The following is a 24767-nucleotide window of genomic DNA, read 5'->3' as shown; positions in this document are numbered from 1 at the left end:
ACATTTAAAAAAATTCTTAGATTTAAAAAATATAAATGCATACTCATTGTAACAAATGAAGCAATCAAAAAGGTAAAAAGCAAGTTGAAAACCTCTCCGGCTGACTCCCAGCCTCCTCCATTCCAATATTTCTGAGAGTAACAGATGAAGAATGTCATTTATAAACCATTATACAGATGGATTGAGTTTGTGTGGCAATGTTTTTACAGACCACTTTGTAATATATTATGAACAGCCCTTAAGATGAGTAGATAAAAAAAATATTCCATTAATTATGAGTGCTCAGATTGTTCCCAATGTTTGTCATTGTAAGTAATGGTTCAAACAAACAAACAAAAATCTTGTACCTATTCTTTATATATGGTGCTGTTATTTCAGTAGAATCAAACAAAGGGCTTATGGAATTTTAATTATACTAGATAGTGTCAGACTATATTTAAGGTAAATTTTGGCTATTCACTCACCCATTGCCAATGTGTGAGTCAAAGTTTCCTCATATAACTAGAACTGCATGTTACAGGTATTTTATAAGATTTTGCAAATTTGATCAGTGAAATGTGTTACTGTTGTTTTATTTTGCATTTTCCTGACTTTTGTGACTTTGAAGTGTGGTTGACAGCTTCTAAATAATTTCTTTTCCTTTGCATTGTTTCTTTTGTGAATTGCTGATCTGTCTCTTTTGGCGGTTTTATGGACTTTCCTTTTTGGTTCATTTTTCATCAATTTGTAGGATGCCTTTATATATGCTGGGACTTAGGTCATCTTTTAATTTATTTTGGTTTTGTCTTATAGTTAATTTCACATTGGCAACTTATTTATGTTACCAGTTTTGTTACTAGGTATTTGTAGTTTTTTTTGCAATCAGGATGTTTTCATTTTTAATTTAGGAGTATACCTAAAGAAAAGCGTAGACTATATAAATATACACTTCAATGAATTAGCATCAACTAAACATCCAAGGAACCACTTATAGATCAGAAAACAGACCATTGACAGCACCCCTTTTGGGCCCCTAGCCATGCTACCTCCAAATTACTTCCTCTCCTTGTTACTTAAAATTAGTCACATTCCTAACTTCAAACACTATGTATTTTTGCTTTTTATGATTTTTTTTTGGTATATTGAACAATATGTAAAATAAATAATACATTTATTCCTTTGTGTCTGGGTGTTTGGGGGCAATATTGTTTTAGATTTATACTTATTACATGTATCTTATTACTTCATTTTTGTTCTATTTATTCATTCTATTGCTTATGGACATGAAGATGTTTTTCAGTTTGGAGCTTTTACAAATGCAGTTATCATCTGCTTAACCTCAATAATCCATTCCTGCATATCATACAGGCTGTGTGAAAACACAAACTAGAAGGGTATTTCTCATTATTTTAAGTGAGAATTTTATGTATCACATGTCAGCCCCAAACTAATTGTTTTGTAGGCAATACTATCTGCCAATGTAAATAAATATACTTACTCATTTTGCATTGCTTTCTTTTCTACAATTTTCATCAATACCTCCTTACTTTGGAGGAGACCCATTGTACATTCCTCTACAAATAGAAAGACTCCAGTGAAAACACTGTCCAAACAAGTTCAGTAAAATACACACTGGCAGAGAATGGCTCATTACAGTCTATGCTGGGATGCCTCTCAGCGAATGAAAATCAGAGAAGCATTTCTGTTTGTTGACACCATGTACACTTCAAAATGCTGCCAAGTGACTCCGATGTTTTACCAATTCTATTGACAACGTAACTTGAGGCTTTTCCCAAACACACTCTTGTTTAAAATATTGTCGAATTATACAGAGGGTATTTATAAATTTACCTATACAAGCACTGGATAAAATTCATTTTATTGACCAAGAAGTAGTACATGAGAAAATATTAGTCTGAAAGACATTCTGTGGAGGATACCTACAATAGTGCCGTGAAGTGTCCTTTTCCTGTCTCCTGGGGTACAGATTTCTGTTGCATATGCCCATGACGAAGGAAAGGCAGGGTCCAAGGGTATGATCATGATTGATCTGAAAAGTTAATGACAAATATTTTTTTCTAAGATTTTGAACCAGTTTATCCTACTACCAGTAGCATGTATTTGTTTTACTTCACTCAGTCTTTAATTTTAGCTCTTCTAGAAAATATGTACTGTTATTTCATTATGGGTTTTTCTTCATATTTTTTTATTGTGGTAATATACACAGAACACAAAATTTACCATCTTAACCATTTTTATGTTGTTGTGTGATCATTACTACTGTCCATTTCCAGAATTGTTTTCATCTTACAAAACTTAAACTCTATGCCCATGAAACAGTGACTCCCCATTACCCAGTTCTCGCAGCCCCTGGAAAGGCGACCACCACTCTTCTTTCTTTCTCCATGATTCTGACTACTCTAGGTATTTCATAGGAGTGCAATCATATAGTATTTATCCTTTTGTGACTGGCTTATTGCACTTAGCTTAATGTTTTTAATGTTTAATCATGTCGTAGCATATCTCAGAATTTCATTATTTAAAGCTTAATAATATTCCACTATGTGCATATACCACATTTTGCTTATGCATTCGTCTGTTGATGGACACTTGGATTGCCTCTATGTTTTGGCTATTTTGAAAATGATACTGTGTACATGAGTGTACAAATATCTTTTTTTCTGTTTGTTTCTGGAGTGAAAAATGCAATTGATTTTTGCATATTGATATATCTGGTAATCTTACCAAATTTTCTTAGCAATTCTGATAGTTTTTCGGTAGATTATTTTGGATTTTCTACAATGCAATCTTGAGCTCCATGAATAATGAAAGTTTTCTTTCTTCATTTCTAGTCACTATTGCTTCCATTTTCTTGCTTGCTCTCTGCATTTGCCAAGTCCTCCAAAATGATGTTAAAAAATTCTTATTTTTTTGTTCCAGTTGTAAAGGAAAAGATGTCAACATTCCCCCATTAACTACATAATCGTTATCAAAGTAAGAAAATTTTCTTCTATTCATAGTTTGCTAAGAGTATTTAAATCAAAAGTGCATGTTGAACTTTTTCACATGCTTTTGTTTTACCTATTGAAATGATCATTTAATGAGGCACATTTATTAAGTTGCATGAGACTTGAAGATGGCCAGAATGTTGCCATCAGATATGTGGAGGAAGAGAAGAGCATTTCTAAGGGCGGAGCAAAACAAGTACAAAGACCCAGAGATGAGATTGTGCTTCGTGCTTAGGGAATGGTAAGGAAGCTAGCGTGTGATCATGATAGTAATAGGCTGAAATAGTGTGAACAGCGAAGTCAATGGAGGGGTGGGTATCAGGAAACAGAGAGGCAGAAAATTGGAAAGGTCTGCGTGAATATTGAAATCATCAGGAATTATCACATAAGCAATGCTGGAAACAATTGCTGAGTTAGGAGCTAAACTTTAAGAAATGAATGGAGTGGCCTAGGGTTTGGTAGATGACAGCAACGGAAAATTGACTTTTTAAAATTAAAAAATATATATTAATTCATAATATTTCTATTCATGGAGTACATGTGATACATTGATACACACAGAATGTATAACGATCAAGTCAGGGTGTTGAGGATATCCGTCACCTGGATCATTTATCATTTCTTTGTGTTGCAAACATTTCAAATCCTCTTGTCTAGCTATTTTGACATATGTAATACATTGTTAACTATAGTCACCCTCCATGAACTTACTCCTGTTATCTAACTGCATGTTTTCGTATTTTGATAAAACGACATTCAAAGAAAGATGTTTGTATGGAGGAGAAAGTCTGGAAGAGCAGAGAGGATACCTGGTCAGAATGATCAGGAGAGGAAAGAGCCAGGTCTAGGATTTTGAGGGTTTGTAAAGGAATAGTCATCACTCGGTCACTCGAGAAGGCAGCAGAGCTAGCAGTGTCCCCAGGGGTGAGAACAGAATTCAACTAAAGCGGCCAAATGAAGTCAGAGAGTCAAAGGTGAGGTAAGAGATTTTGCTGATGACTGACAGCAAGTCAGTTACAAAATACTCAATGATTTGTTCATTTCAAAAAAGGTGTTTTGTGGTTTGGCCTCCAGGGTTTGTTTTTAAAGCCATAGGTGCTAATTGCTTATCGTATTTGTTCAGATTTAGAGGTAGAGACACAGATGATGCCAAGTTTTCATAACTCATCTGAATGTAAAATACATAGATCCTTGGCTTTGCTACCATTGTAGAAATAATTGTAAATATCCTTTTAAGTTTAATTTCATTTTTCAGAACAGGGCCCTTGAGCAGGCATAACAGCAACAATTTATCAAACTACCCGAAGAGAAAGATGTAAAAAATGCTGATCAAGAATAACTATCTAGACAGGATAAGAAATGATACTAAGAAGACTTTGGGAGTTTCTATCCAATTTTTCTAAATTCCAGGAAGTTTTCTTAGTAGAAATGGTGATGCTTGAAAAACCACTTCGTTTCCGGGAAAGTAGAGACTTCTGGTCTGCATATGTGACTGTAGGGAGAAATAAATAATTCATATTTTGGAAAAACTCTAATTACCAAAAGGTGACTTTTTAGTGAAGTTATGGGGTAAGAGGAAAATGGACATATGTCTTATTTGCCTAGGCTCTTTCAGAACTCAGTGAATAATTATTGAAGGTAACAAGTTGATTTAGGGAGAACTATTTTAGCTCTCTTACTTGTGTAGACTTACATTAGTGTGTTTAGATTATTATTTAATCTAATACGACGTGTGCTAGTGAATTTTTGTAGTACTTCTTTATTAAAGGCTGAGAAAGTTTCATGTTTACCTTTATAATCTCCACATTTTGGAAACAGAGTGGATATTCAAATATTGAATAAGCTTGAAAAACATGAACAATTATTTTCCAAATTTTCCATTTTTTTAATACATGAGTGATTATAAGTACCCAGAAAAGTTTCAAAGGAAAAAAGAGAAAAAAAAACTATTCAAGGTAAAATCAAACAAAAATGAATATAGGCATATTTGTGGTTTATATTTGTGTTTCATTGTCATCTTTTACTTCTTAGTCTTGCTTGATAGTAGTCATGCAAAAAAATCCAACTCTGAGGAGCAGGCCATTCATGTTTTTGAATGTGTAATAAATGCACTAATGATTCTTCCACAAAGAAAATTTCAACCTTCAAATGTAATACACATAAAAACTAGTTTGTTTCATAGTCTAGTGCCAACATCACTTTCAAACAAACAACAGCCTGTCATCCAAGAAGTAGCTAAAAGCAATTTGCATCTTTACTGGAGCCTCTCTTAAAATTACTAAAGAAGGTGAGATGAAGAATATATTGTTCACACTTAAAAAAACTTCTAATAAATGCCTTTTCATCATATCTCTTATTTTAATATATTTCCCACAAAGAAGTGGCTCTTCTAAATTCCTCTCTTCTTCCTTTCTAAACTACCCTAAACTCTTCTTTGACCTTTGGTTTTACTGACCTTATATTTTGTCTCCATGGCCACTATTCTATCCCCTGACCTGCTGCAACCTCCATTTACCTAAAAATGTCCAGAAATATCTCAGTAAGATCAAATCTTCTTTAGCTAAAATGGGGGTAAATGGGGATGTGAAAACTCAAGCTTTAATATTTTAGTCCTGACTAAATAAGTTGTAGTGGAGGCTGGGTGGCAGTGGTGAGAGAGAGAAATCTATTTGACCTTTAGGATTTTTAACTAAAAAACTAGTAAACAGTATTTAACTGAAGCCTCTAAAGTCAAAGGATTTTGCTGGATCTTTGTTTTAGTTTAAATTTGAATAGAAATGAAAACTCCCCGTGGCTCTTGTTGCATGTGTGGATTAATTCCTTGCCCAAATATGCCTTTGCTTTTCCTCTGTAGCTCTTTATGATTTTCTCAGTGTCGACCCATGGAAGAGAGAAGGGCACTCAAGGAGGAGATCGGAACACTGGGCTGGGAGAAGGTTGAGGAAGAAAGGGAACTGCCATGTTGCAGAAGGTCCTCACAAAGTGACACAGGACAGGAATCCTCTAATTAGTGGAGCAGAATCAAGGCAAGCAGACAGCCTTCTGTTTACCTCAGGACTAGGAAGGAGACCAGCTGGCTCTCTCTCAAAGATAGCAAATGCTATTTATTGCTGTGTCAAAGAGACTTGTCAGCTTAAGTGTATTTGAAAAAAATAAAGTTTACATGGGTGTTTTTTAAACCCCCGAGGAAAATGAGTTTGGTATAAGACGATGCTCTGGAAGCCAAATTAACTCTGCAGGGTTCCTTTTCTTCCTTATCTACAAAATGAAAGTAATGCTATTTCGCCTACATAGCCTCTCAGATTTGTTGCGAAGATCACAGAAGATGCTTTTTGTGAAAGCATCAGAAGAAATAAGCTATAGATTTCAGTACACAAATATAAAATATAGTTCTCTTCCTTCTGCTTATTATCACTATTATTATTAGGTCAGTTTATAAACCTGACTTTCTTGAAATAAAATTAATAGAAGGGTTTGACTACTGAGTCCCCATGGAGCATGTGAAGCAATTTAGAAAATAACTGAATATTAAACAATCATTTAAAAATCATTTGGATGCAGCATCAGCTGTGAGGTTTCTAAGCTGTAGTGTGCATTGACATGTGTTATTATAGTGCTATCTTTTGTGTTTGTGATAAAAAAGGCAAACTTCTACGAAAAATTAAAAACTGATGATATGTACATAATATGAAAAAACAACAGAAGGAAAAAATAATCAAAACTGGTTCCACTGCAGAACACTTTAATAATGCAAATTACGGAAAAATACAAGCTGAGAAATCACCAAAATAAGAAGCTATTTTTAGACTTAAAAACAACTCTTTCTATGGAATTAGAACACAAAGAAAATAATTTTAATCTAAATAAAACATTTATGGGATGTAAACAATTTTTTTTTTTAAAAAAGGAAATCCCTTTATAAGCTAACCAGTGTTAATATTGGTCAACATGACCAAAAACTTTTCTGTGCTAGGTTTTGTTAGTTGGAAGAGACCTCAGTAAGGCTCTAGCTTTTTCTGGGGTAGGAGGTACTCCTGACATTTGGGGTGGAAAAATTCTTTATTGTGCTTTGGAGATGTGTAGCAACGCTGTTCTGGGAAAACAAACATCAGGTAGTTCTTGATGTCATTATGACAAACAAAATTGCCAACTATCCCTGTAGATTTCCAATAGTCCCCGGGGCCATAGGTAAATCGTGCCCCACCCTTCCTGGGAGCCACTTCATTTTACACGTCAGGAGTCAGAGTTCCAAGGAAGTTAATCGATTCTCCAAAAGCCACAGAATGGCAGACTTGGGAAGTACCTTTTCTTATTGGTACTTTTCCACTACCTCATGCTGCTTCCTCTCCAAGTCCCGTAAAGTGCGACTGGAACAACTCTGGAAAGTGACACAACAAATTTCGAACAGAGTACCTTTCTACAGCGAGAATGAGGAGACAACAGTGAAAGGAATTTCACTTTTCCCTATTCTTGTATATTCTTTGACACATTCACAAACAAGTACACGCTGGATTTGTAACTTGGAAAACAAAAACCAAAATTCTACTTGATGTCTTTCCTTGCTATTCCTAAGATAGTTTATAAGAGAATATTTACTAATACTTTGTGCAGTATTTCTTTCCACTTTTATGCATCGAAAGGAATGACACAAGATGCTGTTCTGGGGGTGTTACTCTTCTATATGATTGTAACTCACACACTCTGTGTTCCTTTTCAATATTAAGAATTCCGAATAGGATTTTTCTTCCATTTGATTGTCTCGTTCTTACTGTTTTGTTTTTTTTTTCTCCTCCTTCCATTTACTATGTAATATTGATGAAGTATTTTCACATTTTCATAAATTGGCTAACACACTAAAAATAGAATCGTGGCAGAATAAAATGGATTGGATCATTGAAAACTGCAAATGACAAAATACATTTTTTCTAAGTATAGTATTTACAGATGTGATCTTTCAGTAGAACAAAAGGCAGACTAGATTAAGTCATTTCCAATACTAACAAAATGAAACATCTCTTTTGAAAATCAGTAGTATCATTTACCAACCTAAGACCACTAGTTTGTTGTACCAAATTAGGACCGACCTTGTTAGTATACAGACTACATTCTTTAGAGCAGTGTTCATTTTTTCACATATTTTCTTCACCAAAGTCTTTCATCATGTGTAAATTCAGATGGGAATTCAGTTGAAATAAAAAGAGACTCAATGTACTACCAAGTCACCTCCCAAATTGGGCCAACGTTTCTCTTCCTCTTCCCTTGTGTCCACATTTGCTGGGAGTTACCATCCCCTTTGAATTTCTTGTTGTCATAGGAACATGTGTTCCCAGTTGACCTTTTGTTTTTCAAGGGGAAAGATAAACATGCCACCCACTGTGGGGGCCCAACTAGAGCTAGTCCCAGAGAGTTGCACCTTCCCAGCTGCAGGGTCCAGCGTGCTCAGGAGAACGGCTATCTCCCAGCCCTGTTGGCAGCGACAGGCAGAGAATGGACGCCAGCTGTACTAGGGCTGGAGCTTCATGAACCCTTTCCTCTTAGGCCACATCCTGTCTGTCTGTTAGGAGTGAAGGAATGTTACAGGTCAAACAAAGAGCAGTCTTATGTAATATAACCCCCAGGATTAATCTTTGGAAAATAACAGCAGGCAGGCCACCAGAGGTTAGGGTAAGGAATAAAACATCTTCAATTGGACATAACAGAAATAGTCTACACGTTATAGATTAGAATGCACGGAGGGAGGAAAATTCTAATGTTTATAAATCCTGGAGACTGTAAATGACGTGCCGATTTGGAAAATACTTTGGGCATTGAGACTAGAACCGGGATCAAATCACGGCAGCACTGCCTCTAGCACATCCTGAGTCTCTGTGTGGCGTTTTAACGATGTGCTCTCTCCGAGGAGACGCTGCTGCCGGCCTCTGGCGATGCTTTAGCACGTGAGTATAGGAGGGAGCTCCGCTTGGGTAGGTCTCACTCTACTTGACATTTTGACTTAAATGTTCCGGAAACATCTTCAGGCTTAACACAGAACTCTTGATTTCTTCCACAAACCTTTTTATCCTCCCTACCTTTTCCCACTGTATAATAGTAAGTGGAAGCTGAGTACACAGTTGTTTAAGCCAAAATTCTTGTGGTCATTCTAGAGCCTTCCCTTTGCCCTGGTGAAGCCCTAGCCCAGTGGCCACACAGAAAATGCCAGAAAGTCCCTCCAGTTCCCCTCCAAAGTACCTCTGGAATAGGCTTTCTTCTCCGTTTCCATGGCCATCCCCAATCCCGACCACCATCGCCTCTCACTGGGGCACAGCAGTAGCCTCTAGCTAATCTCCCTGCTCCGTATGTTCCGCTATCATCTTCCCTTCTCCACACAGCAACTGAAGTGTTCTTTTACAAAGCCAAGCAGGCTAGGTCATTTCCCAACTAAAATCCTTAAGAATCTTTCAGATAATCTTAGAATAAAATTCAACCTCCTTATCACGTCCTAAAATGTTACACCTGGTCTGACCCCTTCCAAGCTCTCTACCCCTCCCCCTCATATACCATTACCTTACCGGACTCACTGCACCCCTTTTTCTTCTCTCAAACACGCCAAACTGAGCTCTAGATGTGCAAGCCTCTGTCTGGCCTATTCTTTCCCCAGTGCTTTCACATGACAAGCAATTTACATTCATTCAGCACCGCGCTTTCATAGCACCTCATTGGGAATGCCTTTCCTGGCAACCCTCTTTCTAATGAAGATAAAATCAAAGTAACTGAAACATTGTAAAAGAAGAAAACCCTCTCCCAGTTACTATTGCATCACCCAGTTCATTTCCTCTGTAACAGCTATTGCAGTCAAAGGTTATCTTATTTGTTTCCCTTTTTATTGGTTGTTTCACCCTACTAGAAGCTCAGGACCTTGTCTGCAGCTGAAACATTGCTTGGCAACAGGGTAAGGGTTAAATAAATACATAAATAAATAAAAACACACATTTTTTAAAAATGGCAATTCTTCTAATGTCAAGAGAACACTTATCCCCATCATTTACGATATCTTGGCACACTTTCTATTCTTCTCTTACATTTTAGTCTCCTTACGACTTCTAGAATTGAACAGAAGCATGATTTAGACTTAAATCAAAGGGAAAAAAATGGATTAATCTACAGCCAATTTTGTGTGGTTCCCGGGTGGTAATCTAGCATCCTCGATCACCATTCCCCAAAGGATCCTTCTCAAGAAAGCACTTTGATTTGTTGCTTTTAAGGAGATTTATAAATGTCTTACCCTCCCTGGGTTGGCACAGAAGAACGAATAAACATGCTTGCACTCTACATACTTCAGGGCATATGTGTATAGATTTGTGTATAGCACTCTGAAAACTTCTTTCTCTCAGAAAATGCACACATATCATCCAAACAGAGCACACCCTTTGCTGAGTCCAATTATCTCCTGGGTGGTCTGGCACTAGATTTGTCACATTGATAGTTCCGTGTATTGTTCCTAGTGTTCTGAACTCAAAGACATCAAAGGTTCACTCATTATAGTATTACATTGTTAGCATTGAAAAGCTCTACTTCAGGTATAATTATCACTGATTTTTTTTATAAATACGAGAAAAATATATTTGTGCCTATATTTTCAATTCTTCTTCCATAACCAGTGACGACAAATTTTCTACAGTTGTATCTTGGATTTTAATAATAAACTAAACAACATCATATTTTTTTCCCTTTACCTTCAGAACAGTCTTTAATCCAACTAGGTTTTGTTTTCTATCCAAAAATGCCTTTATTCTCCAAATTATAACACATATTTTTGTTTCTTTCTTAATTTTAATGAATCTCAATGAACTTTTTATATATGTAGCTTCATTGCTCATCCTCTGCCCTTTATATCACAATATGGATTACGTGACTCCAAGAGTTTTTGGTTGGACCATTAAGGAACTGAAGATATGTCAGTGTGATTCCTTCATCATGTCTCTTCCTAAGGTAATTTCTCATTCTTGCTATGGGATTCCATTTTTTGCATAATCTAGTGATTTATGAACTTTGGTTCTCTAAATTCTTAGAAGTTCCAAGGTGAAGTGTAAAAGTGTATATACGATGAAGAGGAGACCCAGAGGGCAAGGCTGTGAGATCTTCTGTCCTTCTACCAGAGAAGATTCTCTTGTTCTGTTTTAAATATCGGAATCCTTAATATTATTTATTTTGAAGAAATTATTTTCATGCCAAAAAAAAGTTGAAAATCATCATTTCACCCATGACTTGTGTAGCTCTGGACAATATGAGACAAGGACCAGACTGAGGCAAGCTTAGCATATCTGGTACTACCCAAGGAACTTGGGTCTACAAAGAACCAAATATTTACACTTCCCAGAGGTCTTGGAATGTGACCTTTAGAACTCTGACTTGTGGGAGAAGCTCAGATCCTCTTATGAATGTGCTGGAGAACTCTCTTTCTTCTGAAAATTAATTAGATAATTGTCTTTAAAGTAGACCATGTTCCTTGGCACTTCATCATAGTTGAACAAAACAGTAGTGTATATTTATGTCCTTATACTTTTTACTTCCTTTTCTTTGCTATTGATTATATTGTTCCTTAAGTCTAGCATCCTTCAGTGCAAATCTTTACTTCAGTGTGGGCATTGCCCTATCAAAAATCCTACTCATCCTTCCAGACTTAATTAAAAATATGTCTTTTCCATGAAGCTTCCTGTGATACCATCAGTCAGAAATGATTGTTACTTCTTCCATACTTTTAGGCTTGTACTTCGATTTAGCATTAAAATCATCTTGCCACAGTTTATAATTGTTTCTTGCCCCTGGAAAGCAGGTCTATGTCTTACATTTTGGTATTCACCTCCACCCCTACCCCTTCACCCCCGCATGTAGCATAGTTCTTTGCATTCAGTAAATAATCAATAGATTACAGTTTTGGATTTGTTAGAAAGGTAGATGACTATTCAATATTCTTAATGTTAGGCATCATGAATCAACCCAGGCTAATGTAGGCAGAAAATAAATTTATTATAGAATATTTAGAACTAGTGTTCTAAATATCACATCATCAGGAACAATCTCTAAAGTGATGTCAGAGGATTGATCCCATAAAAATCTCTATGCAGTCACCACAGGGTACAGTCACAGCTGTTATATGATGGAAAGAATGGATGTTGGAATGTGGACAGGCTGACAGAACCATCACCATTGCCTTTCTGGAACTTGATGCAGTTTTACTTGCTTCCCTACTCTTGCCAGAATGAATTTTCCACCAGTCCTGTTTATTTGCTTTAAATGCTTGAGTCAAAGAGTTATTATAGAATCTTGTGAAGTTGCATCTTATCAACAGAACCTGTGTTCTAGCTGCAAGGGGAGTTAGAGAAAAGAGTTTTTGCTTCTTTGGAAGTCGGTTTGTGCCCCCATCAAGACTCACCAGGTGCAGAAGTGACCAAAAATAGGAAGGGGCTTTAGAGGTTGAGTGTACAAATAAATATTATTACAGGTGTCCATAGACAGGTATTCCATATTTTAAACCTTATAATTCATCCAATTATTCAAATCCTCAACTTCTCATCTCCAAGAGAAACATATATCCTTAATTTCTATTTGCCTTCATGTATATGATTTGGTCACTTCACTTTGAGTCCTATCAAAATTCTACCAAAAGCCAGTTGGAATTTATTCCCAAAGGCAATACTTTCGTTATACAAAACAAAGGTGTTTGCACATAACTTCTTTTATGCCTACTGCTTTAGCAACATCTATGGGATTTCTTTGATTAGTCCTAGTTTCCACCAAAATTGCTCACTGTCAACTGATTAAACCAATAAATAGTATCTATGTTATAGGCATCACATTTGCTTTATAATAAATCTCTATTCTATACTTATTCTCTGGCTCAAACCCTAAATCCATCTGCTACTTTTCATGTAACTGTTACTATATTCTGATATATTTTTACCAAGACACAGCTGAGCCTTATTCCACTATTTCATTACTGAAAATGAGCCACAGAGGCCTGTATTCTTTATCAGTCATGTAGAAGAAATCCTAATTCTTTGGTACAGACTCAAAGTAAATCCATGTTCTCCCACCATCTGAAGCTTATATAAAATCTCCTTTGGAAGCTTACATAAAATAGTCTCTGAGCCGTAAATATGATCCTTGGTTCAAATTTCTGACATAATAATAAAGACCTCCACATAACCTTTTACTGGGCAGTTTCTCTCATTTCTTTACTAAGTAGAGTGGATTCATATAACATTTCTTCTTCTAAAGAAATCTTGAATGTATTGGAATTGAATTTATTTCAACAAACCTATTGTTAAGAATTGTTAAGATGAAATATGAATCAAACTATTATAGATGCTGGGAATAGAAACAAGATAAGACAAAGTCCCTATTTTGAAGAAAGTCATGGGATAACAGGGGGAAAAGATAGTGAACAAAAAAACTGCAATATTACATGTAACTACAAGTTTAGAATTAGGTTTAAGATACAATGATGATGCAGTGGGGGAAAAGTGGACAGAGATCACATATTTTTGGATGATTTTAGCTGAGTTTTGAAAGATGCATAGGAGTTTACTAAAGTCGAAAAGAAAAAGAAAAGGTCAGTTTTTCCAGAAGGAATAGCCTGAACAAAAGTTCAAAAGCTTGAAGCAGCCTTAAGTGTTTTGAGAATTTTAAGCAGTTCACTTAATAAGCTAGATGTGACAAGACAGCTATGTAGGGACAAGCATGCAGGTTCTTGTATGCCTGCTGGAGATGCTTAGCAATAATTTAGTTTCCCATCACCTGCAGGTGACAGGAAGCTGTTGGGGAATTTGGAACAGGAAAATAACATGATCAGACTTATATTTTACATTTATTAGAGAGATCCGTCTTGGCAGCATGTGAAGAAAAGGATGAAGGAAGGTAAAGCTGGGAGTAAGAAGACCAGTTGAACAGGAAGCTATTACAGTAGGACATGAAAGAGATGAAAAGAGTTTAGTAATTAACTGAAGGTAGGTAATGAGGAGTAGATGCTGATTTGAAACCCAAGTTTCTTGCTTGGGAGAGTGTGTGCCCCTAACCAAGCCAGGAAGTGAGAGACCAAAGCTCAGTGATGAGTGGAGAAAACATACTTCCAGTGAGATATTTTACTGCAAGTATCTGTTAATAGTAGGCCGATAGGTTCCATGGGTCAGGCACTTTGCAGGAAAGTCTAAAGTAAAGATACAAAGTTGAAAGTTATTAGATTAAAGTTGTAGGTTTTGGGGATTCAAGTTTCCTAAGGAAGAAGAATAGACTGAGAGGAGATGTGAATGCAGAAACACAGAAATTCCAGCACATAAATCAGACATTTAAGAAGAAAATCAAAAGAAAATGTCATAGAAACCAAAGGCATAGAAGGAATAATTAAAAAATCAAATGTCATAATAGGTCAAGTCCTTTAGATTTAGCACTCAGATCATTTATTTTCTCCGGTAATACTACTTTAGTCATATTGTAAGAGTAGAAGAAGCAGGTAATGGCATTTATTTATTTATTTATTTATTTTTTCAAAATGTCATCTAGAAAAAATAGTACATTGGAAAAATTTCTTAAAGGTGGAAATGAAACATATATCTAAGCTGAAAAAGAGTATTCTGTAGAAAATAAAAGTTTGAAAGGAAAATGGATAAACCAAGATCTCGAGATGAGGCATACAGATGAGGATTTTAGCCTCAAGAAAGAGATGGGGAAGCTTCTCTTTAGAGACTTGAAAGAAGAGAAACAGGATTCTTGTAGTTGGAGGTACTGTTGGAATTGTAGAATGTTGAGTCTTTTGGTCCATAATGATCTCACATTTCTGTGTTAGGAGAAACAATTTGCTTAGAGTGGGCAACTCGTCAATCTAGTGGGGCTTTAAGGAGGTGGCAGCGATTTGGAATATCTAATGGAAGAATGTAAACGGAAGTCTATCAAAGAGCAGAGAAAGTATTTTTCCAAATTTGTTATAATATTTTCTATCTTTATTGCTTATGTCATTTTTCCATTTTAATGTATTACAGAAGTATAATTAAATAACTAGTCTCTTGTTTGTTTCTTTCTTAATTTTATTCTTGTTTCATTTTCCCCTCTCCTCTTTCACACTGCCCCAAATTTCAGAATTTCCTGTTTTCCCTCTTCTTCAAAATTCTCCAGCAGTTGACATTCACCAATATTCTGAGAAAGGTTAAAGGGCGAATATTCAGGCCTGAGAACAGCCAAATAACAGTTGTACACTTCCTGTTTTGTTCTTACATTTTTTTTTTCTTCTTCTACTACATCTGCATGGCTTGTGCCTACATTGATCCTCCAGTACTCTGCTTTTTCATCTCTTTTTTCCTGGAATTCTGAAATGCTGCTCTAAAATGTGTAGCATTCCAACCCACACTTCTACCTCTTTCCTCAAGCCTGGCCATCATGATGGATTTTTATGGGCTTAAAACAAAGACTTGAAAGAGTCAGCCATGCAGACATCTGAGCACTACGTGCCCAAGCTGGCTTCCTTCATGGTAGAAAACTGGCATACAGAGGTTCCACGCCTCAGCTCCAGATTCGGTATCACCTATGAAAAGACTTATTCCCCAAGCACATAATAGTTCTGAACTCCAATCTGATTAGAACAGTCTGAACAAATCTCTCTAGTCTAGAAACTGGGCTTCACCCTGTTTGGCTTAGACTTGGGTTATTGGGTTATTGTGAGATCACTGAGGTGATGGGAATAAGATTATACGGATCAGTTCATACCTATTAGGATCCACTTAGATCTGAGATAGAGGTCAATTCCTCTTCAACCAAATGGACCCTATACAATGAGGATGGGATAGGTTGGGTGCTTGGGAGTTAATAAGATGCCCACTGCCATAGGCTCAGTGGTACTCATCCTCAGTCTTCCTTCAGGGTAGAGTCCCCTGTGCAGTGCCTGTTTCATGGGCTTATGATCTACGTAGTCACATACCATTATCATGGTACTACACAGAATATATAATACATGTTATATTATGTACATAATGTATAAAAATACTTATAATTAATTACTACATTTCTGGTCTTCCTCCATGAGTCCGAATTGCACATGAAAGAGGATATTGTATTTATTTCTATATTCCTAGGACTGAGCACAATGAGTGTTTATGAAGCTAAACACTGGTACCTGCTTTGTCGGAATAGAACATTCTTTTGTTTTCTTTGTCATTTCCCCAGAGAGATGTAGCTCGACTTCCAACTAACATTAAAGAAGCTGCATTTGTGATCTAGCATATATGGCCTTTTGCAATTCACTTAATTTATTTAATGATAGATGGAAATGATGATAATTGCTGTATCTCACTGGCATGTTTTGAACCCTGGAACACTTCTGTTTTTGTTTATTTATTGTTTCTTGTTGAATTATTTTTAAGGTACTATTTGTTATAGAACACAAAATAAACGTTTTGAAAGCTCATTTTGCATTTTAAAAATTACATATATGGGAATATATATAATGGGAAATACACCCTCATTTGGATTTATCAAAATTTTAAATTCAAGTCATCTAAATGTGAGAACGAAGCAAAATGTTCTCACTGCTTTGTGCACAATAGGCTCTGACTACACCATGATTGCAGGTAACAAAATTACAGGGCCCTTACATAAAATTGTGTGGGTCCGACCTGCACACCAGACAGGATGTCAGGTACTTCACAGTCCCGAGAATGGTGCTTTGTGTAGTTGAGCAGTGCCATATATGTGATAGCCACAAGTAAATATTCACACTGTTTTAATTTATTAATTTACTTAAATGTCTTTGTCTCAATCTTTATAAAGCATCTAGAACCCATAAATTATTTTAAGAAAATGAATAATAATCATATAAGTGAGAACTCAATGCTCTTTAAAAGAATACAAACTAATGTCTGAAATAGAATATGCTCTTATCCTTTCAAATTACCAACAACTACCTTTAAAAATAGTTACTTAAATTTATATGTCTGACAAATGTCAAATTTGGCAAATTTCAGAACCTTCTGGCCTTGTCTCTGTACTCTTTTCCATCATTTTTATGGAAGCTCAAGTATCTGGCACAGGGTCTATGTCAAAATAGGCTTTTATATTTTTTTGCATAAATAAATTAATCCCTAAGGTAGATAACATAAGTAACATAAGTTATTCCATCTATGCCAAGATAGTTATTATGATTTTGCTATGTATGTTTTCCTTTTTTTATTTGTCTAAAAAGAGAACTATGGCATTTACTTGGGTGTCTATGCATTAGAGTAAGAAAAATATTCAGACATTTCATAGAGTATTGGACATTGGTTCTGAGAGGCTATGCTACATGGAAACCTGAAGCCTCATGGTGCTCTCCTCCAACCCATTACAGGGATGACATACGGAGTCCAGGTAATAAAGTGTGTAGTCCTGATAAACTCCAGCTTTCAGCAGGACCACTGAGTTCATTTTCCTGGTCACTGGATGGATAAATGGGATTGCCATACTTGGCAATTGGGGTAACCGCACACTGGATCTCAGGCCTTTGCAATAAGAGCTATCATAGCAAGGAAGACCATATAGAAGTCTATGACTCCTCCTCCCCTTCACATCAAGTTATTAACTTAAAAAAAATATATATTTTTTTATATATCTCATTCCAGAGTGGAGAAATAGATTGTGCCATCCTTGAAAATCTAAAAGGTACAATAGTGATGATTCTCAACATAATATTCCTTTAACATGCTATTCTGGTCCCTGAAAAAAAAAAAAAAAAAAAAACTGGACAGGTCCTGAAGAATGATCGTAGTCTCCTAAAAGCCGAACAAAGTAGTTGCCCTGATTGGAGTTGCCATGCTGGGGATATACTCTTTGCAAGAGCCTGTAAATAGAGTCTCAGGATTATGGTATGTGGTCTTTTATTTGGCAGATGTATTCTTTTCTATTAATAGCACAATTAATAAATAACAACTGAGACTATTTACATTCACATGGGAAAATAATAATATTTATTTACAGTTGTGCCCCAGGAATTTGTTGATGATTTCAACCTCTGTCACAAGGTAGTTCAAAGAGATAGGGTCCATCTGGACATCCCATAGGACATCACGTTGATCTATATTGATGATACTTTGCTGCTCAGTCAGGATGAGCAAGAGTTTATAAAGACTCTGGAGGCTTGGTAAGATAAAGTACTACAGAAGGACTGAGATAAACCCTATGAAGGCTCAAGAAAATGGAAGTTAGTAAAATTTTAAAAGGACCAGTTGTCAGGACCAGGCTGATACAATACCTACAAAGTAGAAGATAATTTTGTATTTTGATCCCTTCCTACAGAGTAAGAAACACAATGTTTGGAAGGGCTGTTGGGTACCAGAGACAACAAATTTGACTTCTAGGTTTATTTCTCTGGCTCATATACCAGGTGACATGAAAAGCCCTCAGCTCTGAGTTGAGCCAAGAGAAGTCAAGGTTCTGCACCAATTTTAGGCCACAGTGCAAAAATCTCTGCCACTTGGGTCATATGATTCAGCCCATTTGAATTAGAAGAGTAAGTGGTTGTAAGAGATGCAGTGTGGCCTTATGACAGGTCCCAGTGGGAGAATCATAGCAGAGGCCCCTGGGGTTCTGGATGCTGGCCATACCATCAGCAGATAATTACACTCATTTTGAAAAGTAGCTCCGAGGAAGTTACTGGGCCCTGGCAGATATAGAACAATTGATCACAGGGTACCAGGTGACAGTGTCTCTGAAACAGCTCATTGTAAGCTGGGTTCTGCCTGACTTGCCAAGCATAATATCAGAAAGGTTCAGCAGTTTTCTGCTGTCAGAAGAAAATGGAATTGAGCCCAAGCAGGATCAGAGGGCCTGAGTAACCTGCATGGTCAGGTAGCCCAGATCTCTACGCCACCCACTGGAGGTGCATCAGTGACCTTCTTTCATTTTCCATTTTATGTATGATCATATCAGTGTACAACTAGATGAAAGAAGATGAAAAAGCCTTTATTTTAATGTAGGGGTCAGCATGGCATATGGATGCAAGCCAAAAATAAATAGGGGCTGCATTGCAGACACACGGGAAGGAAAATAACTAGAAGATCAGAGATGTTGGGAGTGTAGTGATGTGAATGGACACATGGGTGTGGACACAAAGTGTGAAGACTTTTGGTATCATATGATAATATTAAATCTATCAGACAGTATCCACCCTAGTGGAGGTACTGAACACCTGAGTTGAAAAAATGGTTCAGCCAGCCTTTGTCTTTGGCTACCCGAGAGCTGGCACAATGGGCACCATGAAAAGAGTAGCCACAGTGGCAAAGATGGAAACTGTGAACTGACCCAATGGATGCCATTTACTAATACCACAGATAACTCTGATTGTCCAACCTTCCTGCCAGTCCCCAGTGCTGAGACTTTGGTATGGCACCATTCCTCAAAGAGACTAACTGGCCACTGGTGGGTAGTCATCTACTTTGGTCCCTCTTTATTCTAGGGCAGAGGAGTAAAACAATGATACATACATTAGTCACAGCCCTGAGATCACTGCAGCAACAGGTGCTGTAGTTTGAGAAACCCAGGAGCACCACGGAGGAGCTGCTTCCCAAATACATATGGAGATTTGCATAAAGTGAGGGACATACTAAGGCCATTCTGTAGGAGATGAACCTGCTGGGAGAAGTATAATTAGTTCATAGCTTTAGCTGCTGCATATTTGATTAGTCAGAGAGATCTACCTGGGCTACACCAATGAGACAGCATGGCAGGTGCCAGGCCATTTATGTTCCATGCAGGATTCCACTAATGGAAAATCTTTCCTTTGGGGGCTCTCCATCAGACCTTCTTGGTCTATATGTACTATATAGATATGTACTATATCTGAAACTATATGTACTATATATAGTACGATATGTACTATAATCTGAAACTCTTCGTACTCTCTTTTTCTCAGGTATCAGGCCTACTATACCTGCCTACTCCTGTTCTCTCTACCCTTTGTCATTCACTGATGTTTCCCTCAAAATAACTCTAATTCTGTGCTGGTATATTCAACCTGGAGTATCTGAACCGACACAAAAAGCAAATCCCAAATCTGTGCTAATCCATCGAGCAAGTGGAAATTGTACAAATTTTGCAGAAATGTTGAAAACAATTTAAATTCAGGAAACATCGTTCCCACCTTATGATTCCTCCTGACTCCTTGATCACTCTCAAAATACGGGATAGAATATCAAAGTACATCCCACAGGCATGAATTCAAACCCAGTAAGACAGCAGGATTTTAGTTACACAACAGATCCTTTAGATTCTAGTCTTTCTGTAGAAAATGATGCCAGATGAATCTAATTCTGAAATCTTGTGCTGGCTTTCTCTGGGTAAAAAATAACGAACAAAAGTTAGATTTAGGAAATGAAATTCTTGAGCAAAATCCTCCTTTAATTTCCTCTCAAACAAAATCCTTTGTGCTGTTTTGGCAAAACCTAAAATTGAAGATTTATATATTCATTAAAAATTGTCTCTAAAGTTTAAAATCTTCAACTCCTCAACGTGAATATATTTAGATCTCTAAATGCAGTATTAAATTTTCTTATCTTTTTAAATAATTTATTAAAATGGATATCAGGTGCCAGAAGACATGAATATGATTTATACCTATTTTGAGTTATTAATAAAAAGGTTAAGACCTAGTTTGGGAAATTAATGTTTCTTTTCAAATTATTGATCATTCCAACTCATTGTAATGCTGGGATATTGAGAGTGTATTTCTGATGCAACGTTAAAGAGTTAATCCTGATATTTAAAATATGATTGTGTATGTATTTTTTATGTTAATTGGCTTGATTTAATCATTCTACAATGTATACACATATAAAAACGTCACATCGTACTACATAAATATATACAACCATTATTGGTCAATTAAATAAAATAATAATAAAGATGATAAGTATGTGAGGCATGTCAAGGTAATCATCTTGATTTAGCCATTCCACACTGTGTGCCTATTTCAAAATATCTTGTTGTGTACCATAAATATATACAATTTTTATTTGTCAATTTAAAAATTTTTTCAAAATTGAATACAACCACAAAAAATATCCTATGAAGATGTATTCTGCATTTACTCTATCCAGTTTTTGTATCTTTAATGTCTTTACATGCGTAGTCTTTTGCAATCAGGAATTTCAGCTTTTGTTATTCTGAAATTATTATTGAGGATCTTTTCTAGTTTAAAAGAGGGAACTGATTAGTTTCCTAATGACAAATAGACAATTTGTTACTTCATTATTATTCCCTTAACACTAGTTATAGCCTTTCTCACCTTTCAACTAAATTTTATAGCAATATTCTAGCTGTTTGGTAACCTTCTTCCTCAATTTCATTCAATATATACAATTGCCAAAGTGATCAATCCTGTCGTAGCTCAATGCTCCACCTCTACCCTAGCTGATATAGTCTACCCTTTAGCGAAGCTGAATTATATATTATACTTGCTGTACCTGCACCAGAGCCCCTGCTCCTTAGACGTTGGAAACCTTCCTTCTTAACTTCAGTCTTTAGAAATCTTTTCCTTCCATCCAGGTCTTGCTCCAAAGAAGTATATAGCAAGAAAAGGAAAACTCAGCTGTAACCAGGGGACTTGGATCATAATCCCAGTTCCACTACTAACGAGCTATGTAGATCTTGGCAAGTTTCACTCTCTCTGACCCAATTTTCTCATCTGAAAATGAGAAAGCATTACCTAGACCAGTGGTTCTCAGAGTGTGGTCCCTGAACTGGCAGCACCTGAATCACCTGGGAACTCATTAGCAATGCAAATGCTCAGGGCTCAGCCCAGCTTTATCGAATCAGGAATTCTTGAAATGTGATACTGTGTTTTAACAAGCTCTCTAGGTGATTCTGATTTTCACTAAAGTTTGATAACCTGTACAATAGCCTGTATAATGGCCGAGGCCCTCCTGTGTCTAAAATGTTTTCATTCTATAATGCCTTTCTCTTAGGTGCTTTCATGGCATTTTATTAGGATTAGGTTCTCTTCTAGTTGATGAAAACCATATAAATTCTGTTGCAACTATTAATATAATTGTGATTATTGTTGTTTACCATAAAAAGAAATTGCTAATTATCAAGTGTCTGTTTCTCTGCCTTTTAAAGCCATTTTGATCCAATCAGCAACATTGAAATAACAGAAGAGAATAACAAAAAAATGTGAAATTTTTAATCTTATGGAATTTTACCCCAATGTTGCCTAACTTTGGACTTATAAATGTGTCTCTAAATGAAAGGGTAATGAACAAAATTAATAATAATTTGATCAGTTTTGATTTATCCTTCTAGGTATACTTTTCAGAAATTCAGGAAGTGAGCAACAATGAGATATCACATGCCTGTTGAAATGGCTATCTTAAAAAAAAGAAAGAAAGAAAAACCTCAACAAAGCTATGGAGAAACTGGAACTCTTGTACACTGTTGGTGGAAATGCAAAACAGTGACATCATTATGGAAAACAGTGTGGAAGTTCCTCAAAATATTAAAACTAGAACTACCATATGTTCTAGCAATTCCACTTCTAAATATTTACCCAAGTGAACTGAAATCTGGATCTCAAAGATATATCTGTACTCCCAGGTTCACAGCAGCACTATCCATAATAGCCAAGATGTGGAAACAACCTAAACATCCATGGTTAGATGAATGAATAAAGAAAATGTGGTATGCACAAATGCAACAACATGGATCAACCTTGAGGACTCAAGCTAAGTGAAATAAATCAGTCACAGAAAGACAAATACAGCATGATTACATTTATATAAGGGATATAAAGTAGACAAATTCACAGGATTGAAGAATGAGATGATGATTGTCAGGGATTGGGGGAGGGGAACTGGGGAGTTACTAATCAGTGGAGGAATAAATTCTAAAAATCTGCTATACAATATCAACAATAATGCATTATACACATACAAATTTTTTAAATGGGTAGGTCTCATGTAAGTGTTCTCACAAATTCATAAAGTAAAATTCATAAAGTAAAAAGAAAAGAAATTGCCTTTGCAACTCAAGATCCCTGTAGTATGTCTCTTGTTTTTGTTTATATTAAATTGCCTCGCCCTCTATGATATATCAGCTGTGATGTGTAATGAAAACTGTTATATCATATTTTCCCTTAAGTGATGAGAAAACCTGTCTACATGGAACTGAAGTTGGCTTAACCCATTTAAAAAAGATCTTGGAACATGGTCAGTATCTGAATACAGTGAAAAAAGGATGAGAGCCCAACAAGATTCAGCATGAAAGAAAATCAGAATTACAAACTTCTCTATGCTCAAAACAGCTTGGATTTTGTAATCAGAGCTCTCCCAGATGTTCTCAAAGAGTCCCAGGACAATCATGTGAAAAATAAGGATATGAGGCAATGAGAGAACTATATATCCTGGGGATTTGTTTCTTTATAACAAAACTTCTTTAATGTAATTTCTCAAAGTCACCCGAGAACCGAAGACATTTAACACAGCTTATAAAACCTCAAACTTAGTGACCCTTTTTGGAAATTGAAAAAGATGCAGGCTTTTTTGCTTAGGCTTTTCTTTATAATGTCAGATTGCCACTTGCAATCTGGGGTAAGAGAGGATAAAAAAGAAAACATTGCCAGAAGACAACAGTGAGATGGAAATTGGAAGCTACTAACAAGAGTTTATACTTGAGGTAATTTTTAAAAAGATGACATAATGTGTACATGTAAATAAGGCATTGACTATGAGAGTAAACTCGATTTCTGTTTTTGAATAAACAGCACATTATGTGGATTTTAAGTCCATAAACATCAGGAACTAATCTCTTACATAAGCTGTTTCTATTATCTTTTCCAAAGCTGAGGTCATACACTTGGGAGATAGGGGTGGGCTTTTTATTTCACACACACCCAGTGCTGGCTGACTATAATGTGTAAGTAAATCTGTTACCCTATTAATTATATGAGCTGAAAATGATTCTTGTTCATATTAGTCTGGAGAATATAACTCTTTCTAATAAGTAAAGGTAGAGATTACTTTAAAATATTTTGGAGAGTTTTGTAAAAACAGTTGGGACAGAGGCTGCTGCCAGCTGTATGACTGCTTTTAATTAAAACCTTGTTCAACATGCTTACAGCAGAGTTTTCTTATTTTCCTATTATGTAAAGATATACTGATTCAGCAATTATTGAACCCTGGACACGTTATAAAACTTTCTTCTGAGACTATTAAGCCAACAAAATCAGCTGTGATTCATTAGATACTAGCACTGTCAGGAAGAATGTTCTCTAAGTTATCCGTTAGTAATAGGACTTTGGTGGCTATGGAACACAAAGGCTCAAACTAAGAAAAGAGACTTTTCATTTTAAATTTAATAGAAATCTCTGTGATGAAGGGGTAAAGGTAGACTTATATATGAACAATGGGCCTATTAAACAGAGTGTAAAAGTTAGGAAAGCCAAGTCAATTTTGTCTGTTAAGTGATACTGTGCAATTTTCCACAAATGTGTATGCTACAGAAGTATTACAGAGGACTTAATTCTTCAGCATCCTCTTGGACTCCTGGGCCTCCAAACACTCCTTCCCTCACCGAAATTTACTATTTATTCCAATTCCAAATTTGTGCAAGTGACTTTGTCACTAGCTATGTGAAATATATCAAGTATCTGTTACTCCCTCACTCTAAGTTCTGAGAAGAATATTTGTAATGGTAAAAGAAAAACTTTCAAGATCACATTCCACCAAGTTTTCTAAATTATGAAATGATTAAAACAGTATCCAAATGATCTTTATAAAAGGACAAAATCAC

Source organism: Eulemur rufifrons, chromosome 16 (genome assembly GCF_041146395.1).
Source record: "Eulemur rufifrons isolate Redbay chromosome 16, OSU_ERuf_1, whole genome shotgun sequence".
NCBI lineage: Eukaryota > Metazoa > Chordata > Mammalia > Primates > Lemuridae > Eulemur > Eulemur rufifrons.
This window is presented reverse-complemented; position numbering follows the sequence as displayed.